This window comes from Neophocaena asiaeorientalis, unplaced genomic scaffold, assembly GCF_003031525.2.
Source record: "Neophocaena asiaeorientalis asiaeorientalis breed wild unplaced genomic scaffold, Neophocaena_asiaeorientalis_V1.1 scaffold150, whole genome shotgun sequence".
Taxonomy (NCBI): domain Eukaryota; kingdom Metazoa; phylum Chordata; class Mammalia; order Artiodactyla; family Phocoenidae; genus Neophocaena; species Neophocaena asiaeorientalis.
The window spans coordinates 9,245,053-9,253,429 of NW_020176571.1; positions in this window are offsets into that span (position 1 = coordinate 9,245,053).

Consider the following 8,377-nt stretch of genomic DNA (forward strand, 5'->3'; position numbering starts at 1 on the left):
AACCCAAAGTTCCCCCAGAACAAAAAAAAAAAAAAAAAAAGCACATCCTCTGAATGAGAGGGAAGGTGGGCAGGTGATTAGATGGGTGTGGGAACTTGTAGTGGAAAAGTTGAGATTTTCTTCATTTTCCCTTGAAATAGGAAGTGAGGTCATGGGATGAGAGTGACAATGGGAGAGGAACACGGGATGGTTGACAGGTCATTTAGGAGAGGATGCGCTGAGGAAATGCACTAAGCTTGCCAGGAAGCACGAAGGGCCACTTACAGAGGGACAGTGTGGTGAATGTGTTTTAATGATGTATTGTCGGGGAAGCACAGTTCTTTTCCTTCAGAAGGTTGGCTAGTTAGGGTTCTTAGATTCAAAGAGCAGAAGCTCCTCCAACTAGTTAAGCAGAAAAGGAATTTATTAATTTATGTTTAGACGTTATATATTACTTGCTAATGCATTAAAGCATAACGAGGAAGAATCTCCAAGAAGGTGAAAGTCAGGTTTGGGGGCAATGCAGCCAGAAACAATGCCCCAAGCTGGAGATCGCTGCTCCAGCAGAAACTCCACTGCCACTGTCACTAAGCTAGGATACCTCAGACTGCATGTCCCACAAACGCTCTGGACACCAGAACCTTTGCCACTGCTGCCCACTTAAGCTGGACACCTGTGCCAATGCCAGTGTCCACTTCCTCGCGTTGCTCTTTTCTGAACTAAGCTCTGGAGGGGTGTGTCTGCTTGGTAGAGAGCAAGTCATGTGTCTGAGCCCTGGGTGCAAGGGAGAGTGGGAGAGTGAATTTCTGGTTTCTACTCAAGGAGAAGGACTTGTACGGGGAGAACTTTGCACATCATTGGAAAATTGTCCAAAAGATTTTGGGCTATCACCAAGCATGAGAAATTGTCCAGGATAGCAGTTAATGTTTTATTTTATCTGTTTATTTCAAACACTTAGACATTAAACTTCTACTTAAATTCCTATGCTTCCATTTGAAAGTGTGGCTGGAAGCCGCTGTGTATTATCCTTACTATTTCATTGTGGCAATGGTATCTGGATTGCCAAGGAATTTCTTAAATACCTCCATTTCTAGCAAGTTGTTTTCTAAACAATTGTGTCCTCATTTAAAATAAGACTCATATGAAAGGAATACGAACCAACCAGGAAATCAGGAAATGAGTCCAAGCTGCCTTCCCTTTATTAGCTACCCCATAGTATGAAGTGACCTTGAAACTCTAGCCTCTGTGGTTTGTAAGGATTATAAAATAACATGTGAGTTTCCTGCTTGTTGTTGAATTCAGGTTAAACCCATTCCTTACATATTTTATTTACATGTCAGAGTATCTTTGATCTCTTCATTGTAATTCTCAGTCTGAGACATCAGGTTTTTTCAGGTACTGGACATAAAAATCTTTCATCCTAAAAATCCAAGGATGGTAGTAGACAAGGGTTTCTGACCACTGTTCCAGGGCCCAAGTGACAAGTTTGGTAGAGAAGTGGCTTTACTGCCATGCTGAGCTGCTTCTGGCCCCTGCCTACGGGGTGATGCCTACCATGGGAGTGGCTGCAGCCTGCCTTGTTGAATGACCACACTCCAAGGTCAGTGTCTCCATTTTCTTCCCCGAGATTCAGAAATTCCCTCTTCAGATAGTTAGCAAATAAATAGGCTCTGGGGATTTATTCGTGCCAAGCACGCTCACAGGAGACTAATTTACAAACCATTCTCATATTCATTGAACAAAAATTTGCTGAATGCCTGCTTTGTGCAAGGCGCTGGGAGTGGAGTGCTTAGAGTCTGCTAGCAAATCAGACAATAGTGAAGCTCATTTCGGACTAGGTGGTAGTGATGGAAAGGGAGGAGACCTAGAGGGACTCAAGATAAATTTAGGCAGCTGGGTCTACAGGACTTGCTGATGTGGAGGCTGGAGGTGAGGAAGAGGTGAGACGAAGAGATGCAGAGAGAAACAAGTGTGGAGGAAAAATCCAGATGCCCGTGTCTTAATGTTCATTGGAAGACAAGGCCAAGTTGAGACTCAAAGCTATCCACAGAAGAGACACCCTTTGGGGTGTGTAACTACACAGGACACAATAATTTGGCTTAAGCTAACTGAAAAATGTAAGGGCACATTACTTATATTTCCAACTCCCTTTGTCACACTAGGGAAAACACAGTGACGATACACTATGGTGGTAAGAGTGTGGGATCTCAAGCCAATCTGCTTGGGTGCAAGTCTTTGTTTCTACAGTAACCATTACCTTCTGAACATGACCTTGTTTCCCTATCCTCCCACATAATTGCCCCTCTTCTGGTGTTTTCTAGCTTTGTAAAGGTTCCACCAAGTCTCTACTTGCTCAAGCCAGAAACCTAGAAATCACGGACACATCCCTGACCTTCATCCTCCATGTTAAATCAGTCATGAGAATTTATCTAACCTCTACACACCCTTGAACTTTGTCCAGTTCTCCCCAACCCCACTGCCCCTATCTGGTCCAAAATGCCATCATCGGACTTCCCTGGTGGCGCAGTGGTTAAGAATCTGCCCGCCAAGGCAGGCTCGCTGTAGATCCCGTGAGCCACAACTACTGAGCCCTCATGCCACAACTACTGACGCCCGCGCGCCTGGAGCCTGTGCTCCACAACAAGAGAAGCCACCGCAATGAGAAGCCTGCGCACTGCAATGAACAATAGTCCCCGCTCACTGCAACTAAAGAAAGCCCACTTGCAGCAACAAAGACCCAAAGTAGCCAAAAATAAATATAATTAATTAATTAATTTAAAAATGTCATCATCTTTTGCTTAAACAACTGCTAACTGATCTGCCTGCATCCCTCTCCCTGACCCAATCCATTCTTCACTGTAGCCGAGTGTCCTTTCCAAATGCATCTCTGATGAAATCTCTTCAAAAGGTTCCCACTGACCTTGGAATAAAGTCCCAAATCCCCAGGTCATTTACATGACCTATAAGGTCCTAAATATTCAGGTCCCTAACTGTATGTCCAGCTTCATCATAAATCACCATTTTATAATCTTTAAAAGCTTCATTTGATTTTCCCCACTGCAAGGCTTAACTGGGAATGTTCTTTCCATCTGTAAATCGCTCCCTACACAGCCAGTGAGTGGCGCTCATCTTCCAGGTCTCAGTTTAAAAGTCCCTTCCACGAGGAAAATGTCCCCGATGTGCAGAGAAAGGCCGGGTCATCCCATCATACGTTGCTCTAGCATCTTGCTTTTTTCCTTTTTACCATGCATCTCACTTGTGTTTACTTTTTTGTGTCCCACTTGATTGTGAGGATTTATTTATTTATTGTTATTTAAAACATAGGCTGCCCCTCCTACAACTGGAGCATAAATTCCATGCTTACTTCTGATTCCTAATGTGTGGTCCGTGGCCTGCCGTAGTGTTTGAGAATGTTTGTTGAATAAAAAAAGAAACATACAGGGCTTCCCTGGTGGCGCAGTGGTTGAGAGTCCGCCTGCCGATGCAGGGGACACGGGTTCGTGCCCCGGTCTGGGAAGATCCCACATGCCGCAGAGTGGCTGGGCCCGTGAGCCACGGCCTCTGAGCCTGCGCGTCCGGAGCCTGTGCTCCGCAACGGGAGACGCCACAACAGTGAGAGGCCCGCGTATCACAAAAAAAAAATAAATAAAAAAAAAAAAAAAAAAAAAAAAAAAAAAACATACAAATTTTCTGTATTTTAAAAAACTTCCCAAACTAAAGACCAAAAAAAAAAAAAAAAGGAAAGAAATCAACAAGTAACCAGAGCTAGTTATCTTTTTTTCCCTAGTCACAAATTGGTTCGATAATGAAGTATTTTGTACATCATCTCTCTTTTTCTAGACTCCTTGGAGACTGTCCTCTTCTCTCTCTGCCCTCATTATTACATCATCTACCTCCTTTCTCCCCTTGGACATACCTACTCATAACAGATTAGAATTCATAAATTATGGGGAATTCCCTGGTGGTCCAGTGGTTAGGACTCCGTGTTTCCACTGCAGGGGGCACAGGTTCGATCCCTGGTCGGGGGACTAAGAGGCTGTGCGGGGCAGCCAAAGGGAATAAAAAAGAATTCATAAGTTAAAGATAATTTTTTGATGGATTAAATTTTGCATTGCTCCTTCATGATGAGCATAGAACACTTTGTTAGAGGGAGTTCTCTCCAAAACAGACTACAGGGTATGCAGCTTCTGGGAAGATCTTGAGCAGAAACTGATTAAGAATTTATTCTTATCTGAATCAGTTCCACAGAACTCTTGTCGTAATTTTGGGCTCATGTTACTTTTGGTCCAGGAGCCACCTCTATCCTCACATGCTCTCACCCCACAGCAGCCTGTGTCACTGGTTTGTTGAAGGCTTCCCTGTGGTCCTCACGCCCTTCCCTCAACCACTAGGGCCGGGAGCCACAGTGCCTGGGAGACCACCACACTTTCACAGGCCCACATTAATGTTTAATTTCTTTTTTTAAAAAATTTTATTATTTATTTTTGGCTGCATTGGGTCTTTGTTGCGGTGCACGGGCTTCTCATTGCGGTGGCCTCTCCTGTTGTGGAGCACGTACTCTAGGCGCACAGGCTTCAGCAGTTGTGGCTTGCAGGCTTAGCTGCTCCACGGCATGTGGGATCCTCCCGGACCAGGGCTCGAACCCGTGTCCCCTGCATTGGCAGGCAAGTTCCTAACCACTGAGTCACCAGGGAAGCCCCAAGGTTTAATTTCTTTTAAAAAATCAAAAGAAAAAGATAAACTTTTAAGTCCAAGAACATATTTTAATATATATTAATATATTTATCTTTATATTAAGGCAGTCATAAACTGTAATTGTTACTAGATATTTTTGTGTGTTTGGAGGAAGGGGCACATGAAGGCCTATGAAAACCTTTCGGAGGGAGAGGGATAAACCAAGACTTTGGGATTAACAGATACACACTACTATATATAAAATAGATAAACAAGGACCTACTGTATAGCACAGGGAACCATATTCAGTACCTTGTAATAACCTATAATGGAAAAGAATCTGAAAAGGAATATGATATGTATAAATGAGTCACTTTGTTGTACACCTGAAACTAATACAACATTGTAAATCAACTGTACTTCAATAAAAAAAATTGAAATTAAAAAAAAAAACCTTTCAGAGGGAGATGGGCTCAGTCACTTTGACCTCTCCTTCTGGGGCCAGTGTATTGTTTCAGGCCTGCTTTGCCCCATACTTTGAATGTTTATTTGGATTTCCTCTTTAACCTTTCTCATTGTTCTGCAAGTACAGGATATGACATGGTTCAGTTACTAGAATGGACCTCTATTATTTCCACGACCAGAACGTAAATGTCCAAACTACCCCAGACTTGGTAGGAATAGTCAAAAGCAGACAGTCCTCTGCACTGGAATCCACCTGTGCTTACCCTGCTGGTCTGACGTGAATCCTGTCACCGAGGTGGGCACTGGCACCAGAGGAAGTTTGAAAAGGAGCCCATGTCTGATTATCCAAGAACACACAGAACTTTTTCCTGGCTAAAAAGAGCAGAGTTTGCTGTTGTAATAGCAGCTTGGTGGTTTAAATCAGTTTCCCTTTAGAGCAGCCCCAGAGTCCCAGAAATCTTAGGCCTAATTTTCTTTTCGTTCCTGTAACACATTTTACCAAAACTTGGGTAACTTTAGACCCGGTATTATACACAGTTTTATAGTCCTCCCAATTGTTTCCATCTGGGTCCCCTTTTCCAGGCCTCTTCGCTCCGCTTCCCTGAATTTTACGACTGAGTCGTTCACCTTTTCCCAGCACTTTTAATTCCCATTCTACTCTCCTACGTGAAATCAGAGTGTGAGCCTAAGGGAAGCAAAGTAAGTCCTTCTCTCTTTGTTTTTACAGAAAAATCTGTGTGGCAGAGTGTGACTGTGGAGGGGAAATTGCTTGTTGTCGTGTAAAGCGATGTTTCTGTCAGTAAAAGCACTGGTCTGGGTCTCAAGAGGCCTGGGTTCTAGTCCTGTCTCTTGTTACCTTGCCACGTGACATGTCTTTTTACCTTCTGGGACTCGAGTTCCTCATTTGTCAAACAAGGAGCACAGATTCCCCAGCAGGTCTACAAAGCAGAGGACAGTGTTAAAAAAAGAAACAACAGGGACTTCCCTGGTGGCGTAGTGGTTAAGAATCTGCCTGCCAATGCAGGGGACATGGGTTCGAGCCCTCACCCGGGAAGATCCCACATGCCACGGAGCAACGAAGCCTGTGAGCCACAACTACTTAGCCTGCGCTCTAGAGCCAGCGAGCCACAACTACTGAGCCTGCGTGCCACAACTACAGGAGCCCGTGTGCCTAGAACCCGTGCTCTGCAATGAGAGAAGCCACCGCAATGAAAAGTCCGTGCACTGCAACGAAGAGTAGCCACCGCTCACCGCAACTAGTGAAAGCCTGCGTGCAGCAATGAAGACCCAACGCAGCGAAAAATAAATAAATTTATTTAAAAAAAAAAGAAACAACAGGCCCAAGATGGAGTCACTTATGCTAAGGCCACGTTCACCAAATCCAGACTTAATACCTAACCTAACTGCAATTTCAGCTGCTTTCAGGAAAGTAATCTTAACCAGTCACTTTAGAATTACCTGGTCAGAACCAGGGAGGTAACTGGCCTCATAGACCCATACTGTGCCCCAAAGGAAGATGACCTGGCCTGAAACAATCAGCTCTTTGATAGAACAACTTCCTTGTCCCACCTCCTCCTGCCTATAAAAGCCTGCCCTTTTGTACAACTCTTTAGAGCTCCTTTCTATCTGCTAGATGGGATGCTGCCCAATTCATGAATCACTGAATAAAGCCAGTAAGATCTTTAAAATGGACTTGTTACCAACCAAGGTTCTTGGACTCCTTAATCAATAGAAATTGATAAGAGGCTGGGACTTCCCTGCTGGTGCAGTGGTTAAGACTCCAGGGGGCGTGGGTTCGATTCCTGGTCCGGGGCTGGGGGGTGGGGAAGAAATTGATAAGAGGCTAGATGCGAAATTCAGGGAAGGCTTTATTGGGACTCGTACTGCAGGTGAAAATAAGTAACAGGTTCCCTTGCTCACTCCCCGGAGTGGTGGAGCTGGTCCCTCAAATGGGGTGAGCGTAGAGGTGGATACATGGGTGGGGTCAGAGGGGCGGCTTAGGTGGCCTGCCCACCCCCTTGGTGGTGCTGTGTGCAGGGAGCATGGGTAGTACCCTGCTTTTGCTCCTGACACCCAGGTCCCAGCCTGTCTCATACTCAGCTGAATTTTGTTTTTATCACAACAGGAAGAGGAAGAGACAGAGCTTTTTGGGTGGGTTTTCTTTAGGATAAATCAACTTCCCCTTATCTCAAAGCATGTTGTCTGCTTTGGACATCATCTAAGGTGGCCTAATCCCGGTCCTAGGAAGATGGAGAGGTGGCCATGAGGGAGAGCTGAAAAGCGGGCCTGAGCATCTTAGGCTGCTGCCATGGCATAAGCCCCTGTTTCCGACTGCCTGATGGAGCCGATTTCAAGGTGACCTCTTGTTTCACACAATGTGTGTCTTCTCTCCTTACCTTTAACTTGGAGTACATCAACATAAAAAGACAAAAGGCCTATTCTGCAGCGGTGTAACCTCAGAGATGGAAACAACTTCATTCCCTAAAGAAACAACCAGCGACGTCCTTCCTGATTTGCCACCCTACCTGACCCCCACGCTCCGCTGAGCTGTAGTTCATCCAGGTGGGGTTCCTGGGTGTCTATTTCCTGTCAGGCGGTGGGTAGGCAGATCATCTCTTGCCTCTTAGATGGCCTCTCTTTTTCATTATTTCCTCTCTACATATAAAGTTAGAGTGATATTTTAAATATGTAGATCATGTCACTCACCTGCTCAAAACCTTCCAGTGGCCTCTTTCATATTTAGGATAACATCCAATCCCCATACCTTCGAATCTAGGGCCCTGCAGGGTCTGACCCGAGCCTCAGGGCCTTTGTACTTGCTGTTCCCTCAGCCTGAAATCATTGTCCCCTGGGTTCTTGAAGGAACTTTCTTCTGCTTCCCAGTGACGTCTCAGCTCAAACATCACTACTTCAGAGAGGTCTTCCCCAATCTTGCTGTTATCCCCATAATCCACCCCCCCAAGTTGCTCTCCATCATTTGAAAGAATTTTATTTTGTTGAAGTATAGCTGTTTTACGAGGTTCTGTTAATTTCTGCTGTACACCAAAGCGATTCAGTTTTACACATTCTTTTTCATATTATTTTCCATTATTGTTTATCACAGGATACTGAATACAGTTCCCTGTGCTATACAGTAGGACCTTGTTGTTTATCCATTCTATATATAGTAGTTTGCATCTGCTAACCCCAAACTCCCAATCCATCCCTGCCCCAACCCCCTCCGCTTTGGCAACCATAAGTCTGTTCTCTATGTCTGTGA